This window comes from Lygodium microphyllum, unplaced genomic scaffold (assembly GCF_053477565.2).
Source record: "Lygodium microphyllum isolate KBCC unplaced genomic scaffold, Lygodium_microphyllum_v1.1.10 scaffold_57, whole genome shotgun sequence".
In the NCBI taxonomy this organism is placed as follows: domain Eukaryota; kingdom Viridiplantae; phylum Streptophyta; class Polypodiopsida; order Schizaeales; family Lygodiaceae; genus Lygodium; species Lygodium microphyllum.
Genome location: NW_028229540.1, coordinates 122,949 through 143,489, shown reverse-complemented (window position 1 = coordinate 143,489; position 20,541 = coordinate 122,949).

Genomic DNA, 20,541 nt, shown 5'->3' with positions numbered 1-20,541 from the left:
AGAGAGAGAAAGGAACAGAGAGGAGGAGAAAATAATTAAAAATATTGGAAAATAAAGAGAGGTAGAGGGGACTCGATAGAGAGGGGAAAGAGAGAGAGATAAGAAAATTCCTCAATATATCTTACTCCCCTAAGTCTAGAATCAATTGATAGTTGTGGCCTAATAGTATGTAAGCATGAACATGCTACATTTGGTAGCTAAGTGCTTAATACAAGAATATCCCACAAAACCAATGTATAACAATATAGCTATAAACATGCATAGTGCCCCACATTGGATTTATAAGGGTGTTGAGTGTCTAGATGGATAGTGTCATCAATGATCTACTAGATGCAATATCCTAGGTTAATAAACTAGGATCTAGTTATAATATGGTTGGACTATAGAGATATTTTTTGCAATGCTTATTACTAATCCTAGAATTGATTTTTTGAACACTCAAAGACCAATGCTAGATGAACCAATAGTTGACATTAGCCTACTCTAAATACTTAGATTCATGTCAATCCTTGTATACTACAATTGGAAGCTTCCTTTGTTGAGTGGACTCAAGAAAAGCTAGGTGACAAACTACATGTTATTCTAAGGAGTATTAGGTGGAATCACTAAGGAATATCTCTTGATGGGCCACTAAAATTGTGTTACTGAGGGCTTCTCAATTGGGCATGTTACAGTGTATCCCATATTCTTGTACTCAGTGCAAGTTTGCAATTCTCTAAAAATGTATTTTGTTCATGGACCATGTGTGACACTAGAGTGAGTTTCATCCAAAAATCATTGATAAAGCAATCTTTGACTATGAGTTAGTGGTCAGTGAAGTATGCACTATTTGTGTTGTATTATCAAGCTTTAATAGAGATATTCTTTAGTAATATTGTTTGTCTATGAAAATCTACAAAGAGGGATGGCAGTACATTGCAAACAATGGATGTTTTGCATATGATAAGAAGAGTTTGTGAGCATACCAAATAAGGAGCACTTGAGGAGATGCATCCTCTTCAAGGTGCATTGCCTAGTGTACTCTCCATTGGAGAAGAGATTGGAGACTAACCAGATTCCCTTAGATATTGGAGTTTTAGATGGAAGTGATGATTGAAGTATTACTACCCAAGGATGTCGAGTCATCTAATCCATTGAAAGATGAAGCATCCATACCATTATATGATGGGGGTTGGTTATCCTGTTTAAAGACACTTCTTGCATTCATGAATATACAAGCAAAGTATGGATAGAGCTATATAAATATAACTAAGCTATTTAGGTAAATATACTCATTTTTAATTATATAAAAATGTTTCAATTTCTTCAAATTTTTTGAAAATTTTAAAAATTTTAAAAATGTCTTATATTACCATCTAAAAACATAATATTAGAGTCTTGAAATGATGCAAGATAAACATTGTAGAAGGTAAGTATGCATTATGATAGCATACATGCCTGTGTTAATGATTATGTGCACTTTTAAGAAGAATATGAATCTATGGCTACATGTTCAAAGTGTGGTGCTTATAGATATTGACAAGACCTACATGGTCAAACACTCTCGTTTTAGTTCCAAATCTATGCAAAGTGCATAATAGGGTTGAATTACCTCATACAAAAAGAGTAAACTGTATCAAAGCAATGCAGAAAATACCTAATACCATATCAAGAAACTCATCAAAAACTCAAAAATAATGACATAAAGACGTAAAACCACACTCTACAACACTCATGATGGCAAATCAACGATAGAAATCAAAGTGTATGCTGAAAATAAGACAAAAACTGATATATGAATCATGGCACCCACTGTTATATTGCATTGATAATCAAGAAAATCTATCATAAAGCCAATTGTGATTGAGAATGATCATCCAAAATGTGAGAAAGACACACAATACCTCTTCAGGTGATGTTTAACAACTATATACTTAATTATAGTTCATGAGGCATACAACTTCATGAGACATTCTAAGTCTACTTTTTTATATAGGAAATAGTAAAGACTAAGGATTTAAACCATGCTAAGGGTAAAGATAACATGTCAAGCCAATGGCTAACACCTAGTAGCATAGACCAAAGGATGGCTGGAACAACCATGAATTGAACCCTTGCATGTCATGTCATAGTGTCAAATGCCTTATCAAAAGACACATATCAAGTGAGATAGTTTATGCCTTATTCACAGCCTTGCACCATGAAGTAAGCCACAAAGAGAAATGGTAAGAGAAATGCCTTATCAAAAGACACATATCAAGTGAGATAGTTTATGCCTTATTCATAGCCTTGCACCATGAAGTAAGCCACAAAGAGAAATGGTAAGTAGAGCCTCTCTAGTAGGATACTTATAACCCTCTACTATAGTTGTTTAAACCACCCAAAAGACAGTCAAGACAAAATAAAGGCATATGTATCATAGTATGATGGAAATACAAAATTTGAGTGGGCTACCAAAGCACCTTATGAGCTAGGTTGCTCATGACCATCATAAGGCTCACTAGTGGACACCACATGAGATAATTCTTGTACATGATGATCATGTGATGTATAATATACAACTTCCATTTGTTGAATTTTTTTTGGGGTGATTTCTCTTAACTTAAGTTGTTGACTAATATCTTGCAAAATCTCACTAATATCAAATTTCATAGCATCAACTTCAAAAAACTAATTTTCAGCCTTGACTTGTGGCTTCAAACCTTGAAAACTCAAAAGTATAACAAGCCATTTATCATACTCAACTTGGGAACTTTCCAACTTTGCTTTGATTGAATCCTTCTCATGTAGTAATACTTCCAAATTTTTAGAAATGAAACTTTGATGAATAATGCATATGACCAAGAGATTACTTGGGCCATTCACCTTGCAATAAGATTCCATTGATCACATCTAGAATTATTCAAGGTATTCTTCATAGCATTTTCTTGTGCCGGTATATCAGTCTCATTTTGAAATTGATCATGCATAGTGGCTGTCCACTCCTTGAAAGGTGGTGAATATATCTCACAATTATGAAGCATATGTCCATATTTATCAAATTTCCTTGTTAATGCATCCACTTCATTCTCATATAACTACTTCATTCTCTCCAACTTAACTTCATAGTGTCTGTCTTTGACTTTTTACAAGCCAACAACTTCTGCAATGATTGAACAACTTCAAGTTTAGTCGATCCAACCGCATACATATCTATCATGACACACATGTCTTGATAGAACATGCTTCTCCAAGACTATTAGGCACATAAGCTACAATGCTATTTTCCTTCTTGCACACATAATATCCTGCTATTGCATCAAGTCTAGTGTGTTTTGCATTGTATCCACCTTGACTTTAGAAAACGTGACTTTCTTCTGCATACCCATGATGACTACATCAACATCATGAGACAAATTCTGCTTGACATCATCATTGGGCCAGTGTGAAGAATCCAAAGACATAGAAGGACCAAAAGCATCATCATGCTGTGACTCAGTCAAACCAAGTCATATATTCAATAAAGCAAGCAATTTACATGCATGATTAGTGTCATTGCATCAAAAGAACCTATATCCTTATCACAAACATCTATAAGAATACCATCCACCATCTTCTTCTTCCTACAAGTAGTAAGATTTTGTCCATGCTATCCATCATCTAAAGAAGGCTTTATTTTAGGGCATACCACCTACAAATGAGCATATAGTTCTCCAAGCATCAATCCAATGCGCCTTTTTTGCTATTTTTTTCTCATGGTAGGCACATATACTTCTTACATGAACTTATCATACAATGTCCTAGGCCGATTGGGCATGGCCACATTTTTAGCATATCATAAAATTCTAAATGTATTCATGGTAATTGTATTAGTCTTGATGAAAAGCAAAAATATTTCCATAAACCATTTTATAAAATATCTCCATTTAGGGTCATAGCATATGTCGAAGCACATAATGATTCCTAGCACTTATGGCATTACCAAATTCTTCTTGCATAATTGCCTCTGTATACAATGCCAATGTTTCACATGATCATTGAGTTCAAGAGCAAAAAATGTAGACAAAAAACATGGTGTAACGCCTAATTTACCTCCAATTTTACCAGTTTCTTAGAGAATAGACAAATATTGTTTGGCATGAGAGTTGTTGGTCTAAGATTACTAAGGCAATTTGGCAAATTTCAAGAGACTGATTTGCATAAGCCAACCCCTAGTATTGGGTTTGGATGTATCCATGTAAAGAACAGAATCAACTAAGGGTGTTGACGCCTCACCATCCTCTTCACTAGAAACATTCAATGTAGTCTTTGAAGTCAAATCCTTTGCTCTTGATGGCATCAATTCGGGTGGACTATCAATACACTACTCCTCTTCAACATGCACATCCTTTTGTTGCTATTGCCTCCTCTTGATGGGTAGTTTTTGAGCCTTTTTGTTCCTTCTCTTGACCATGGTATCGACTACAATAGGTGGCTGGAATGGTACTTGAGAAACAAGATGATCATGGGTGGAGAGTTGAAGGCAATGGTGAGAAAGGGGGTGTTGATCATTTGTGGCTGCAAACATTTGTGAGAGAGATCGAGGTTGCTTTCTAGCCATTGACCTTTGTCTTTTCCCCTTTCCACTAAAACAATGAGTAGAACCCCTCAAAAAGTGGGAGCTATCTCCACATTGATTACTCATGGTACTCATAGCTTGTGTAACACTTGACCTTTGGCCCTTTAGTTGTACTTGGTACAATTGTCAATGCAACACTTCACACAGTTTAAATAAACAACTCTCTCTAGTTACTTGCGGTCCCTTAAATGTCCCATCAACCATGCACTTTTGGTTAGATATCACAAGATCTTTAAAATAACACTTGACTTGAAGCATAATAAGTTGTAATAAGGCCTTAAAAACATGTTGACCATAAGATATGTTTCCATGAACAATTCTTCTTTACAGAAAATACTGCAAGAGCATAAACTCCCACATTGCATGCAACATGATTGCGGATAGGGATTGCAGATAGATGAATAATATCCCTCACCTCTCACAGCAAGACCACCACTTGTTGATCATCAAATATCATGATGATATTTTGGTGCCTTCATAAAAGAATGAATTCTTACAAACTTACAAACAACCAAAAGAGCCAAAAAATCATAGGTTGCCGCTTCACGCATCACTGTAGAAACGTGAAGTGAATTAATTGCAATGGGCGTTTTGTCTTGTGACTCTTGCTTTAGATCTTAATAATCAAGTTGGTTCAATCCACATAATCTAAAACCATTAACATCTGGTTTTATAATGTCACCCTACAGTGTTGCTAAAATAAAAGTCTCTTGGCCAACATCCTTAACAATTTCATATGGACGTGCCTAATGCAACTTAAGCTTCCTTGGATGTTTGCCAATCTTGGAATTATAGACCATAATGAGGTCTCCTTCCTTAAATATCTTCTTTTTGATATGTCTATTGATCTAGGCTTGCTGACTTGAATGCACTACCACTGGCAGTGTGCAATTATCCTGTCCTCATCAACCTGCATTAACTTTTCTAATCTGGCTTGCACTGAATCCACATGAGGTAACCAATGAGTTACTGCCACTATTAAGTTGGATACTAAAAACTCCATTGGTACAATTGCTTCCATTGCATAAACTAGCTTAAATGGGGTAAGTCATGTGGTCACTTTGTAAGTAGTTCTAAAATACCACAATGTTGAATCTAGTTTAGTATCCCAATCTTTAGGATTATCACTTACTATCTTCTTGAGAATATGTAGCAAAATCTTATTATAGCTCTCTCCTTGTCCATTTGCCTAAGGATAATATGGTTTGAATTTTTATGAAGGATCATATGCTTGCAAGTCAACTCTTGAAATACTTCATTCAAAAAATGTTTACCTCTGTCACTTACTAATTCAATAGGGCATCCAAACTATGTCATGATGTTAAAGGAACTGTTGCAACACTTGCTACGGTATTATCCTGCAAAGCTTTAGCCTCAACCCACTTTGTACAATAATCAATATACACCAAAATATACTGATTTTTGCTCTTGCTAGTTGTTGGTTTAATAGGGCCTACAAAGTCAACGCCCCAATTTTGAAATGGCTCTAGAGGCAACACTGGATGTTCCTGCATCCTATCTCTTGGTTGAAGTTGACCTTCCTGCATACATGTAACATATTCCCTTGCATACTAATAATCATCTTTGAGTATTGTTGGCCATTATAAACCTGCTTTTAGGATCTTATTTTGTATAATTTCACCTGAGAATTGCCTCCTGATAGTTTTGCATGTGCTTCATGGAGTATAATAGGCTCTTCTTCAATAGTAACACACCTTCTCAAGACATTATCAATTCCATACCTATAGAGTACTCCCATGATTACCTTAAAGTGTCTGCTTTGCAATGCCAAACTTCTTTGCTGATCTCTAGACAACTCTATGGGCATTACTCCATCAAGAAAAAAATTAATTATTTGATCATAGAACGAATTAAAGTTATGTGCCTAAACATTGAATAGATCTCCATTAGGCAATTGATCATTTACCCCTTGTTTAGGGTCTACTGATTCAATTCTACTCAAAAAATTAGCTACAACATCATCTTTACCTAGTGTATGCACTATTTTATAATCAAATGCTTGCAACAAGAGCATCCACCTTGTTAACCTCCTGTCCCGTCAACTGTGGTTTATTAATGAGATATAGTAAAGGTTGATAATCCACATGAAAAATAACTATAATGCAAATATCATTCCAAGAGCTTCTCTTTCCATCACTGTATAGTTCTTTTCAGGTTGTTGTAAGCCTTCTACTTCTGTAGTAGACATGTCTAAACCAATTTACAACAAATATCATTCCAAGAATCCGTGAACGGGAGAGGGAATGGGTTAGAGATATTTGTTGCATTCAATTTTCTATAGTCTAGATAGACCATTATCTTGCCATTTTTCTTTGGCACCACCAACTATGGGTGACAACCATGTGACCTCATTCACAAGCTTGATGAAGTCGACTCTAAGAAATTTGTCGATCTCTTCCTTCACCTATTTAGCATAATTTGGATTCATGCAGTATCTTTTTTAAATTATGGGTTTAGCATCTACCTTCAAATTAATCTTGTGCTGCAAATCCCTTCATGTTAGTATACTCCCAAGCAAAAATATCATGGAATTCTTTTCATAAGTGAATTAGTTGCTACTTGAAGTCTTCCTCCAAAAAAATAATCATCTTGATTGATTTAGAAGTTGAATCAACATCCAAATATGCTTCCTGAACATCATCTTTAAGCACAATTGTTGTTGCTGACTTGCTCATAGTGTGCTCATATTTCAATTCAACATCAATAATGGCTTGTTGATAGGCTCTATCATATATTTTCTTTCCCTTTCTTCTTAACTTTAGAAACTCCTTTTCCTTTTTTAGATTTTTTCTTTCAATATGTTTGCCGCCTCTTTTCTCTCTCATTCTTGGAGTCTTGATTCCGTATTTGAATATGAACCAGATGAGGTATCCTCATCATCGTTGTTGTCCTAAGAATTTGAATCTTTGAGTAGCCTCTACCAACACATCAATTGTAGCATTTGCCTCCTGCAATTCCACATTGGCTATTGCACTCGCAATAATCTTATCCAACCCTTTTATAAAATAAGAGCTTTGCAGATCGAAAGATGGCCTATCTGCAACATCCAATCTCTTCAAAAGATTTTATTAAACTTTTGTGCATAGTCTTGCACAAGCATTGATTTATCTATTTCAACTTCTTCAAGAAATTTGTAGCAATTTTATGCTTCTTGAATTTGCTAAGAAAAGCATCTTTAAGTGCATTATATGTAGTACAATGAGTAGCTTCATAAGTACTATACCAATCCATGGCCTTTCCTTTGAAGGTTGCTACAAATTGCTACTTCTTAACTTGATCCCCATATATGGTACTAAAGCCGCTTGCAATCCGTCGTGTCTCGAATTAAGCCACATGGCAATTCGGGTCTTCTCCCTTCTTGTTAGAAAATTTTGAATCTCATACCTTAGGATTAACTAATTGATTAGGATTCATTTTGTACTACTACTTAGGCTTCTTTAATGGGAATAAGGGACAACTTCACGGACCTCTGTGCAATGCTAGAAGTCTTGTATTCTATAGCAATATTGTCCTCCCAAGCATTATATGTTACAATCTTTCAAAGGCCTATTTAGGGAGGGGTATCCTGATCTTTTGGTAATAATATTGCCTCCTCATCATATGATAAACTTGGTATACTTGAAGGGGTCGGAGGAGTTGTAGGAGATATTGTGGATGTTGCAAGGGATTGGTATACTGTTGCAGTACCTGAGGTACTCGCATCACCATAAGCATCCCTATAATTTGAAAACTATTCTTCATCCAATGTGTTAAGTCCTCTCACTACTCCACTATCATTATTTGCTTCCCCATACTGTTGTTGCTTTGACCAAACTTCTCTGACTAATGCAGGTAATTCTTTGACATATACCCCAAAAGACAAGAACAAGGCCTTAGATTGCATCATGCTACTTTAAGCAGTTGGTTACTCATTTCATGTCTTTACAACAATTCTAGATTTTTGGCATCAAATAAAGATGTGTTTTATCAGTCTTTAAAACCAAAAACAAAGAATAACTAAAGCAAGATTGTAGCATCTTTCTTTTGGAAACGTATTATTGCTTTGTATAGGACATTCAAAATTTTTCCATTAAAGATTGTCATTTTTGCTAGTGTTTTAACACATAGATATAGGGAAGCAATGGCAAGATCGCCAAAGTGTTTCGGCCCCAAATCTATGCAGAGTGCATAATATGAATGAATTGCTCATACAAGAATAGAGTAAAATGCATCACGCAGTGTAGAAAATACCTAATACAATGTCAGGCAACTCATAGGAAACTTAGAAATAATGACATAGAGACATAGAACTACACTCTACAATAGTAATAATGGAAAATTAGAGATAGAAATCAAAGTGCACGTTAATACGACAGAAACAAAGATATGAATCATGGAACCCACTATCATATTGCATTGATAATTTTAAAAATCCATCATACAACTAGTCATAACCTAGAATGATAATTCAAAACATGAGAAAGACACACAATACCTCTTTAGATTATGCTTAATAATTACCTACTTAATTGTACTTCATGAGACATTCTATGTCTACTTCATACAGGAAATAGTAAAGACTAAGGCTCTAAACCATGCTAAGGGTAAAGATAATGCATCAAGACAATGGCTAACGAATCCCTCATAAGGGTCTCATACACTTTTTGCTCATACCACATGTTTGTCACATGTTTCAAATATCAAGCATGCAAGCTTGATAACATGGTATGTGCAAAATAGATCCACGAATGGTATCTTACCAACCAACTTACAAGCATGGCCGCACATTGATTTCATGTTTTTGGACTTTGCAAGAGAGATTGAATCTTTGGTTTGGTCTTACTATGGATGGTGTGAATCCATTTGGATGCACTCAACCTCTTATAATGTGTGGCTAGTAGTCCTTATTCTACGACATTGGAAAGGAGATTGATACTTAGCTTACTCATGCTTAGATGCTACAAAATTAAGAATATGGAAGTCTACATCCATCCATTGGTTGATGAGCTTAAGATGTTGTGGGAAGGAGGAGGTAAGTTACTCTCCATTCTCATTGCTTTCTCTAATATCATACTTTTATATTCATGTTGACTAGATACAATGGTTGTGACAAGGTTGGTCACCTCAGGTTACCATGCATGTCCCACATGTGGACCAAAGTTGGACTCTCGAAGGTCTTGGATGATGAAGAAAATAGTTTATTAGGAGCATATAACTTTCTTGATAAAGAGTCATGATTTGAGAGAAGGATTCCTTGAGATGACATCTTATAATGATGAATACCCAAAGTTGTTGTGAGTGGAAGATGGTCCATGAAGAGTTGCTTTCAAGTAAAATGCAATAGTTCTTAGTTTTTTATGAGTCACTATATTGGACTCATTTGTAGATCAATCATATTTTGGATGCCATGGATCTTTTCAAGAATATTGGGAGCAGATACTCTAGGGGCAAGGATGGACTTAAAAGAGAGAGGTAAGATGGAGGTGTATTGGCCACAAACAAGCTTTGATGGTCATGTAAAACTACCTCGTGCTCCTTGGGTTCTATCCACTAAAGAAGAGTACATGGTGAAGCAAATCATCAAGTCTATCTATATGCCGATAGGTGTGATGTGCTCTCTTAGGTCCACTTTTTCTAAAGATGACCAACTAATAAGACTCAAATCCCATTATTAGCATAAGATATGCAACATTTGTGCTGGCCAAGATAGTCACTAACTTGATTAAATGTTCCTTGTATTTTCTATTTTACATTGATTTGTAATATATAATGTGTTAAATTTATGAAAGTTTATACTACAAATCACGATTGCAAGTTATCTTACTATAGAGATATATTCGACCACTTATAAGTTGCTAAACTTAGTGCAATGGATCTCACAGAAAGAGATAAGGACATATTCATTTGAATCGGGAAGGTAAGGAACAATGGAGATAGTTTGTCCCTTTGAAAAGTACTTACCCATGAGTATTCTTATGATATATACCCACTGCCTAGTACATCTTGTGAATGATATGGAGGTTGCAGGACCGATACATAGCTGATGGATGTTCTCTTTGAAGCACTTCATGAAAATCCGAAAGGCTTTATGTGACAACTAGCTTGTCCAAAGTGTAGCATGGTTGAAGGCTTGCTAGTGTTAGAGGATTTTATATATGTTTTTGAGTGGCTTGCGATGGTCAACACAAATAATAGAATGCTCTGGATCTTGAAGAACAATGACACATCTACAAGTCATTATGCAGTTGATACAAAGGAGAAGGCCACATTGCCAAAGTCTAGTCCCTATGAAGGCAGATACCACCACTACCAACAACCAACAAAAGATCCAAGAACCTGCCTCCAACCTAGTAGAACTAGAATTTGCCGTAGTTACATGTGCCAAGAAAAGAGAACCAAAAGTTCCAAAAGAGAATGTTCCCCTTGCCAAATCTGTGAAGTTGAAGCTTCCAACAAAGCCACAAAGCAGTATAGTATAGAGTAGTCCAATGCCATAGAAGGATACAAAGATAGTTATAGAAGTAGGACTAGAGGTCCAAGAGACAAAAGAGGTGGATGTATCCCCTATGATAGAATAAGTTTTGATGTAATCCTTGCGTGAAGAAAGAGAAAAAATGAAAGTGGGTATAGTACCATTCCCTAGTCAATTGGAAAGGCTAGTGGATCCAATAAAGAAATATGACTTGGTCAAGGACCTAGATACCTTCCATCCTAACTTGAAATTCTATGGACTGTTGATGTTGTCCTCTTACTAAAAAAGGTTTAAAAGTATTCTCATGCAATGATGCAGTCTAAGAATTGCCAACCCTGCAACTATTACAAAACCCAACAGAGCTTTAGAGCCTATAAAAGAAGTGGACATGGACAATGCCTTCTTGGATCCTAGCACATCAGAGTTTGGCATTTGGATAGAAGGTTGTTTCATTTTGAATGCATTGATAGATGGAGGTTTTCCAATGAACATCATGATGGATGTGATGATGAAACATCTAGGCTTGCAAGGCATGCAACTTATCTAGTGGCTTATTAGACCTATAGATTAGACCTGCATCAAGCCCTTAGGCATCCTCCCATACATCAAGACTACTGTTTCTCATAGAGATTACAAGATGACATACTTGGTGGTGAAGCCAAACTCTTATGGTACATCTTACCCTTTGTTACTCGAAATATCATGGCTGTTTGAAGCAAGAGCAAGAACTAATTAGTTCAAAGGAACCCTAACCCTAGGCAAGGGACCATATTAAGTAGCATTGAAACTACATGGTGCTCAAAAGGGATATTGATCCACCTCCATAGAAGTCCCATCTAACTCTTCCAATGAAATAGAGGATGAAACATCAGTCGAAGACGACTTTGTCAAACAAATTTTCCTAAAGAAACCAATAGCACAGTCCCTGATAGTGGGCATTGAAAGCCAACTCCCAAAAGATGAAAAGTCATTGTTGATGGGGGAAGACCTCCTAACGAAACTTAGAATGACTTTTGAAATTACCTCTGACAGTGAGATAGAGGCATGGATGTATTGCTCTCCTCTTATTACATGGCCACAACATAGCTTGAGTCAGAAGCACAAGCAGAAGTAGAAGATGCAACAAAGAGCATGTTCTTCTCTTACAGAGGCCTTATAGAGGCAAAGAGAGTCCAAAGAGGATGATGATAAAAGTTAAGGTGCAAATAATGAAAGTGATGTGGAAGAAGCTATCCAACCAGAAGAGGATACTAATGAGGAGGATGTCTCAAAGGCCACAGAAACTGAAGATCCCATGCTGTGGGACAGAATGACTATGATATCCTTTAGAATAGTAAATGAATCTCATCATAGGTAAAAGATTCATATGAAGTGGAAGAAGCAAAATAACTTTTCCTTTAGCAGTGTCTCTTATGGCCCTAAACTATCCTTCTCGAGAAAGGATGATCTAGATGATGCACCTTGTCAAAATAAGCACCAGTCTTGTAGCCCAAACAATACTTAGATGGTCCATATTATGCGACATTCCTAGATGCATCCTCATCAAAAGATTAGTTCTCAAGTCACGAAGTTACTAATTCTAAACAAAAATAGAAACAATAGCCTTGATACCATTTCAACATTCCAAGGAGCTAGATGAGTCCCCACTAAAGGTTGAAGCTGGTTTTAGCTGAGCATCAGATGAGGACACCACTCCCTCGAAGGGGTCGAGCCTGTATCAAAAAGCAATCCATGGGATCTTCATTCAAGAAGTGGAAGATAAAAAACAACTAACTTTCATGGATGCAGATGGCACAAAAAGACATCTCAAAGTGGGCAACAACCTTCTAGAAAAGGAGCTGTTGACCCTTCATAACCTATTGAAGGAGAAGCTCGATGTTTTTTCTTGGTCTTACAAATACTTAAAGGAGATTGATCCCACTATGTGTCAACATCACATCAACCTAGAGCATGTTAAGCCTGTATGGCTCTGCCTTGGTGAAAGTAGAGTTGAAGCCTCTAGAAGCTGAGTTCATCTATCTAGTGGCCAATAGTGAATGGATTTTACCCATTATGGTCATAATTAAGAAGAATGGAAAGCTGTAGTTTTGTGTGGACTTTTGAAAGCTAAATTCCAAAATAAAGAAAGATCGTTTTCCTATCCTCTTCACATTAACCAACTGTTAGATATAGTGGCAGTCATCACATTGAACTCTGTTCCTTGGTTGCTAGATGGTTTTAGTGGATACAATCAAGTGTAGATTGCAAAAGAAGATCACAGTCCAAGACAACCTTTACAATTGGGATACCTATGCCTATAGGGTGTTGCCATTTGGGCTCTGTAATACCCTTGTTACCTTTCAATAAGTCATGATAACCACATTCCAAAATCACCTACATGATTTCAGTGAGGTATATCTAGATGATTTCTCCATCTTCAATTTGCTCTGTAAGCATTGGAGACACTCAGAGTAGTGTTTTGATTGATGTTGGGAGTATGCGATCTCCCTCAACCTTGACAAATGTATCTTTGGAGTCTCTCAAGGCATTCTATTGGGTCATGTTGTCTCTACACATAGAATATCAATAGACGCTACCAAAATTGAGAAGATTATAGCTCTAATTGCAGGGACCAATCTAAAATGGTTGAGATAATTTCTTGGCCATGTGGACTACTATAGGAGATTAATCATACATTTTGCAACAAAGGCAACCCCTTGCATAGGCTCCTAAAGAAAGATGCATAGTTTAATCAGACATATGATTGTGAAGAAGCCTTCAATACCTTGAAGAAGTGCCTCATTAGAGCACCTATCTTATAACCTCCTGATTGGATGAAGGAATTCCATGTGCACACTGATGCATTTGTAGAAGGGATAGGTACAATCCTTTGTCAGAAAGGCTATTCGAAGTTGGATCGGCCCATTTATTATGCAGGTCAAAAAGTCACTGATAGAGAGAGAAACTGCATAGTAAAAGAGCTTGAGTTCCTTGCAATGGTGTTTGCTCTGGAGAAGTTTTGACACTACCTCTACTATCAATCCACTTTAAATTCTATGTGAACTATGAAGCTCTATCCTTCTTGATGAATAAGGTAGATGTCAAAGTCAGAATGATGAGATAGCTCCTTCGATTCTAGGAGTTTGATTTTAAAGTGGTTACTAAACCTGGTTGTTCCCATGTCTTGGTTGATCATTCGTGAGAATCCCTCAAACTGGAGAAAGGGAGCAAGATGATCTCGACCTCCTTGATGCAACTCTATTTCTAATAGAGACCGTGACTCCAGCTATACAAACATTGCCAACCTCTTGGCCACATAACAGTACCCCCTTGGCATCTCTAACAGAGAGAAGAAGAAGCTTCTATTGGAAATTAGCCCTCTATATCCTTCTAGACGGTACTTTGTATAAGAAAGGCAAAGATAAGTGCTGTGAAGATGTATTGTAGGAGATGACATTAGGATTATATTGAAGGCATGCCATGATGAGCCATATGGAGGACACTTTGCAAGAGAAGCGAAGGCTAGGTAGGCTTTGTTCACAGGATATTGGTGGCTTACTCTCCACAAAGTTTCCTATGATTACTATAAGCACTGTGATGCTTGTCAATGAATGGGGAAGTCCACCAAATCTAGTGCCATGCCACTACAGCTTCTATCCTTCCCTTGAAGCCATTCAAGAAGTGAGGCATTAACTTCTAGGTCCCATCGATCCTCTAACCAGAAGGAAGTTGAACAAATACATTCTAGTATGTACTGATTATGCGACAAAGTGGTGTGAAGCCAAAATTCTCAAATGAGATAATGGCAATAGCATGGTTTTATTCCTGCACAAGAACATTATTACATGCTTTGGCAATCCTTTAGAGCTTGTCAGTGATAGAGGAACTCACTTTCTAAATAAGATCATGGAAGAGATAATAGATAACTACAAGATCCGCCCTTGTAAGTCCATGCCCTACTATCCTAGAGCCAATGGCCAAGTCAAAGTCACCAATTGCATCCTTTGTTCAATCCTAACTAGGATAATTGTCACATATCATTGTGATTGGGATGATAAACTTATAGAATCCCTTTGGGCATATAGAACCTCCCATAAGGCCACAATAGGACATACACCTTTCCAATTGGTCTATGGTGTGGAAGCTATCTTTTTGGTAGAACTAGAACTGCCCTCTTTGTGAGTAGCTATTAAAGAGCGGTTAGGAGATGCATAGTCCCTATAGTGCCACCTTATGCACTTAGAATATCTGGATGAGACTCAGAGGATGGCCTTACAGTGTATGGAAGCCACACAAGCCCGATGCAAAGTTTACCACGACAGCTTCATCAAACAGAAAGAAATTCAAAGAAGGTGATCTCGCCCTTGCCTATGATACGTGTTTTGGCAAGTTCCCTGGAAAGCTCCAACAACCCTCGATGGAACCTTATAAAAATACTTGCAATCAAGCCTGATGGCTATGTTAAGATCCAAGCCGTAGATGCCTTTGATGATCCCTTTCTGATCAATAGCTATCACCTAAAGAAGCATTACCCTCCCTGGGAATCTTGACAATCACAATTCATAGTCCATTTCCCTCATTGGTGTTGCTTCTTAATGCTCCTCATTCTACCTTTGATAGTCATCATCATGTGGATTTTGTTGCCAAAGTGAATGATTTCTATTGTACCTTCCGTTCCAACTCTTGTCCCTTTTCTATTTCCTTTCCTTCCAATCCAACAAATGTGGAGGGGTTGGTTTTGAACACTAGGATTTTTGTTATTGAAGAAAAAAGAGAGAAAAGAAAATAGATTATAGAAGAAAATGACTTTAGTCCGTACCAGACCAGCCTACTCCTTGAGAAAAGGTGCGTACCAGACCAGCCTACTCCTTGAGAAAAGGTGGAAACACCCTTGGGAGTAGAAAGAAAAATAAAAAAGAAAAAAACCTAATAAACTGTTATGGGAGAAAGGAAGAAATTCATTGTCATAACATATTTCGCTCCAAGAAAAGGTAGCAAACATTCTTGGGTGGAAAGCTGGCTATGGAAAAGATGGAGACACCTTGTAGTCCACCAGAATAGCTAAAGCCTCCATTGCAATCTTTAGGATGTAGTTTTGAATCCGCCTACCTTGGTGCACTGTGTCCTATGATTCCATAGTGCACCTAACTCCTACAGCAGACGAAATCTCCTCCGTGTGCTTCAAGTTCCTGATCTATTGGCTATCTCCCTCGGTAAACCTCTTCATTAGCAAATCCTAATTAACATTATCGACAAGATGAAGTTGATCATCATTGACAACCCCTTAAGTGATATGAGCTTTCATCCTAGCCAGATGGGGATGTGAGTAAGATCTACCCTCTATATTCATTAACAGAGTGTGAGATAGAGGGTGGGGTGAGTGACCAGACTTGTTCCCTTGAATTCAAATGAGAGGTAAGATGTGTGAATGGAGTGTTGCACGCACAAGTTGGGCCTCTCACAACACAATCTATTTGTATGCATAGTACTATAAGACTCCTTGACCTTCCTTATACTATATTACGGTACGTGGCGGGATACACAGTTGGACTATCAATTGTGTACAAGGCATATAAACTTTTATACACGTGGCGGTAAGGATTACATCAATGGGTGTGAGGAAGTGGGTTGCCCTCATGTATCTATCAATAGAGAGTGTGATAGAGGGGGGTAGAGCGTGATCAATCTTTTCTTTATTTAACAAAGAGGTAAGGATTAAGGAGCATTACAACATCTGGTGATCATGTACTTTCCCATTTCTCTCTACACACATAGGATGGGCCTTTGTCACCATAATAAGATACATCACTTTGTTATGTGCACTGTACTACAAGGCTCCCTGGCCTTCCTACTTACACCTATGCCAAATGGGTTGGGACGCACTGATGCACCATCAATTGTGCACATTGGCATACTCCCTCTATACCCTTTCTCTTATTGATTTCTAAATTGGATGTGAGATATGGTTCCCTTTAATTCTTCTCTAAGTGATGTAAGCTATGAGGTGAGCACTTGATCTTTCATTACTGCATGAGTGACTATTGAATGGAGTGGTGTATTCTTTATCCTCAAAACCTGTGGACTTCATTGATAATGTTACCTCCTTGGGTATTGTTGCATGGCCCCTACCATGATTGAAGCGTTTTGTGTGAGCTGTGGTATCTCTTGTAGACAACTCCAACATCGAGTGCATCAATTGACCATTTGTTCAATGGGCCAAGCGTTTCTAACCCTATTTCTTATGTTCATATGTGTATGTAATGTTTTAAGTGTGGGGATGCAATGGTTCAATCTGTTGTTACGAGTTAGGACCCTATCGATTAGTTTGAAAAGTTTTAAGTATGGGGATGTGTCCCTCTGTATCTCTTCTACATACACTCATGCAAACACTACTATCTGATCGTTTACTAATGCAATGTCTTTTCTATATCATGTTGGGGGTCCCTTTTCTTGTATTTTCAAGTGAATGCATCCTTGCTTTACCATAAATGCACTTTTATGTCATAGCCATATTTATCCCCTCAAACTAGATATTTTTCCTTTTTATAATTCCTTGTTTTCCAACTCGCCATTCATTCATTATTACTTTTTGACTCCTTTTATGTTGCTGACATATTTTCATGTGAATGCACCCTCCGTTCACCAAACTTGAAATTTTGACCTTGTAGTCCTATTTGTCCCTTTGAACCGGCCATTTTTCCCTTTTACCATCCTCTATTCCGAGAGATAGTTCATAAGTTATTAATTTTTGATAGATTTTACGTAAATCAGATGTGCTTCTATGCAAATGCACATTTTTTGCATTGGACCTTCAGTTTGACTTTATAGCTCTTGGACATTTTTCTTTTTATGGCTTGTTATTGTGATATATGGATTGGATGTTATTAATGTTTATGTATTTTTTTATATTTTTTGTTAGTATTTTTACAATTTTTCCATGTGAAAACCCTGTTTCTTACCGAACCCATATTCTAATTTGATGCCATGTCTGTCTTGTCCAACTAGACATTTTTTCTTTTTATTACACTCCATTTCGACGAATGGATTTTCTTTATGAATTTATGATCATGTTTTTAGGTGTATTTTTTACAAAATTTCCATGTGAATGCCTATTTTTTTATGCAGGACATATCGTTCTTTGTCCCTCGTGTTTCCTCCATCGTCTAGCTCACTTTTCCTTTTTGTTACATGTCAATTCGATACCTGGATCTTTTCAAATTATTTTTTTCATGAATTTTTAGTCCTATAGCCTATGCATGTCCTTGGGAACATCTGATTTTTGCCTGAAAACATGTGTCATTAGGTTTGATGTGTCACAACTAGCCCACTTGTGCTCCTTCCCCTTCTGTTCGCTCCTAGACGATGCAAAATTTTTTACCCCACCCTGTGCTCGTGCATGGGACGGGAGGGAGTTTCCTTTTTCTTATAAAAAAACCAACCTCCCCTATTTATCTGCGTTCTTTTTCTTTCTCTCTCTTTCTTTCTCCCTTTCTTTTTTCTCTTCCCACCCTCCCTGTCCTACCTACCATCATATCCTCCCCATCATCCCCACTGTCCCCACTCTCCCTACACTAACCCCCCTCCCCTCCCCTCCCCTCCCCTCCCCCCTTTCCTTTTCTTCCTTTCCCTTCGCACCTCACCCTCCCCACCCTACCCTCCACCCTCCACCCGCTACCCACCCATCCTCTCTCCCTTGCCTGCTAATAACCTATCGCCCTCCCTACCCTACCCCTCTCTCCCTCACCCCCCCAACCCCTCTCGCCCTACCCACCCCAACCTACCCGCCCACCACTGCCCCACCTGACCCAGCGTGCCTCCCTTCTATCGCCGCCGCCCTCTTCTTCAACACTCCCCTCCTACTCCTCTTCGTCCTCTGTCCTCCCCTCCCCTCTCCACTATTTCCCCCTCCTTGCCCCTCCATCATCTCCTCCCCCCTCCTCCTTCACCATTTCCCCCTTCCCACCCCTCCATCATTTCCTTCCTCTTTCCACCCCCTTCCACCACACCCCCCATAGCCCCTATTCACACCACATCCTTCCCATATTCGTTCACACCCCTCTCCCCTCGCGAACCCGCACCTCCTTCTACGTTTGCCCTTACATCGTGTGTGCATGAGATAGGTGCCATTCACATGTCGCTAGCATGCCTATGTCCTTCCTTTGGCTGGTTGTTGTTCATGTAGCACTGAACCCCTATGTGTTCTCACTGCTCTTGTCTCTTATTTGTTGGTGTTCACACGTGGAGTGTTCTTGGTTCTCGCATGTGTCCAATTATGCTCTCATTCACGTGTGAGGCCATGCATGGGGTCTTGAATGTGCCAAGCTTGGGTTCCGAGTACCCGTATGTTTTTTCCACATATTTCTTCATTAAAAATTTAAAGAAACACCAACAACATTAAAATTAATTTTAACAAAAAACCAAAAACAAAACAATACAAACCCATAACAAATTCAAATAAATGGAAAATTTTATTTAAAAATAAAAAAATCAAAACATTACTAGAAATTTTGAAAACATAAATCCAAAATAAAAATTCACATAAAAATAATTTAAAAAGATAAATCTCACAAAAAATCAAAATTATCATATAAAATTCTTAAAAATTACCCAAAAAATTCTTAAAATTTCTTTTAAAAATTGACCATTTATTTATATCCTTATTTAGTCATTCCAAATTTATTTTTTGAAAATTAACAAATATAAATAAAAAACCAAAAAAAAAACAAAAACCCTAAAATTTGTAACCAAACAAAAAGAAATCCCAAAAACCCATAAATTCCTACATCATGTTGTTCCTTCCTACATTGGTGTTATTGTTTTTTTAAAAAATTGCCCAAGAGGCAAACTCTTTACTAGTGGACCTACTATCCTCTTGTTCTTGAATTTTTTATTGTTGTGGAATTTTGGACACGGGATTTGTGCTCCTCACCACCGTATCATTAGGCCTTACGGGTGTCCACACATTGCCAGGTTCCATTTTCTTTTCCTCCTTCACATGTACCATAATACACAATAATTTATAAATAAAATTAATTCGACAATTCATCCACTAAACTAACATAATGCACTTCGTAAATTTTAAATTAAAATCTACCCAACTGTTAAATTGTAAAATGAACCCCTGTAGTTACACAAGCACATGGCACAATAATTCCACATAATTTTGTAAATTGTGTATAACCCCTTATTCATATAGTATACGTGTACACACATTACATATAAATTAACTTGTAATAAAAAATAAAGCCATGTCGTCACACATATATGCGCTTTGCGCTAAACTTCATGTTAATTGTAACAATGAAATGCATTTATAGAGACCCATAGTCAAGTCGAGTCAAGTTTGAGTAGGTTTTGGGTTACACCACACGATTCATTGTGCATTAAGGGAATAAATTAACAATGAATTGCAAATTAATTTCTCATCTAATAAAAGTTTGTGAAGTTTTCATTCACATCACCACACCATAGATTGACCAAAAGCGTTTACGAGGATGGGGTTTTGTGAGAGTCA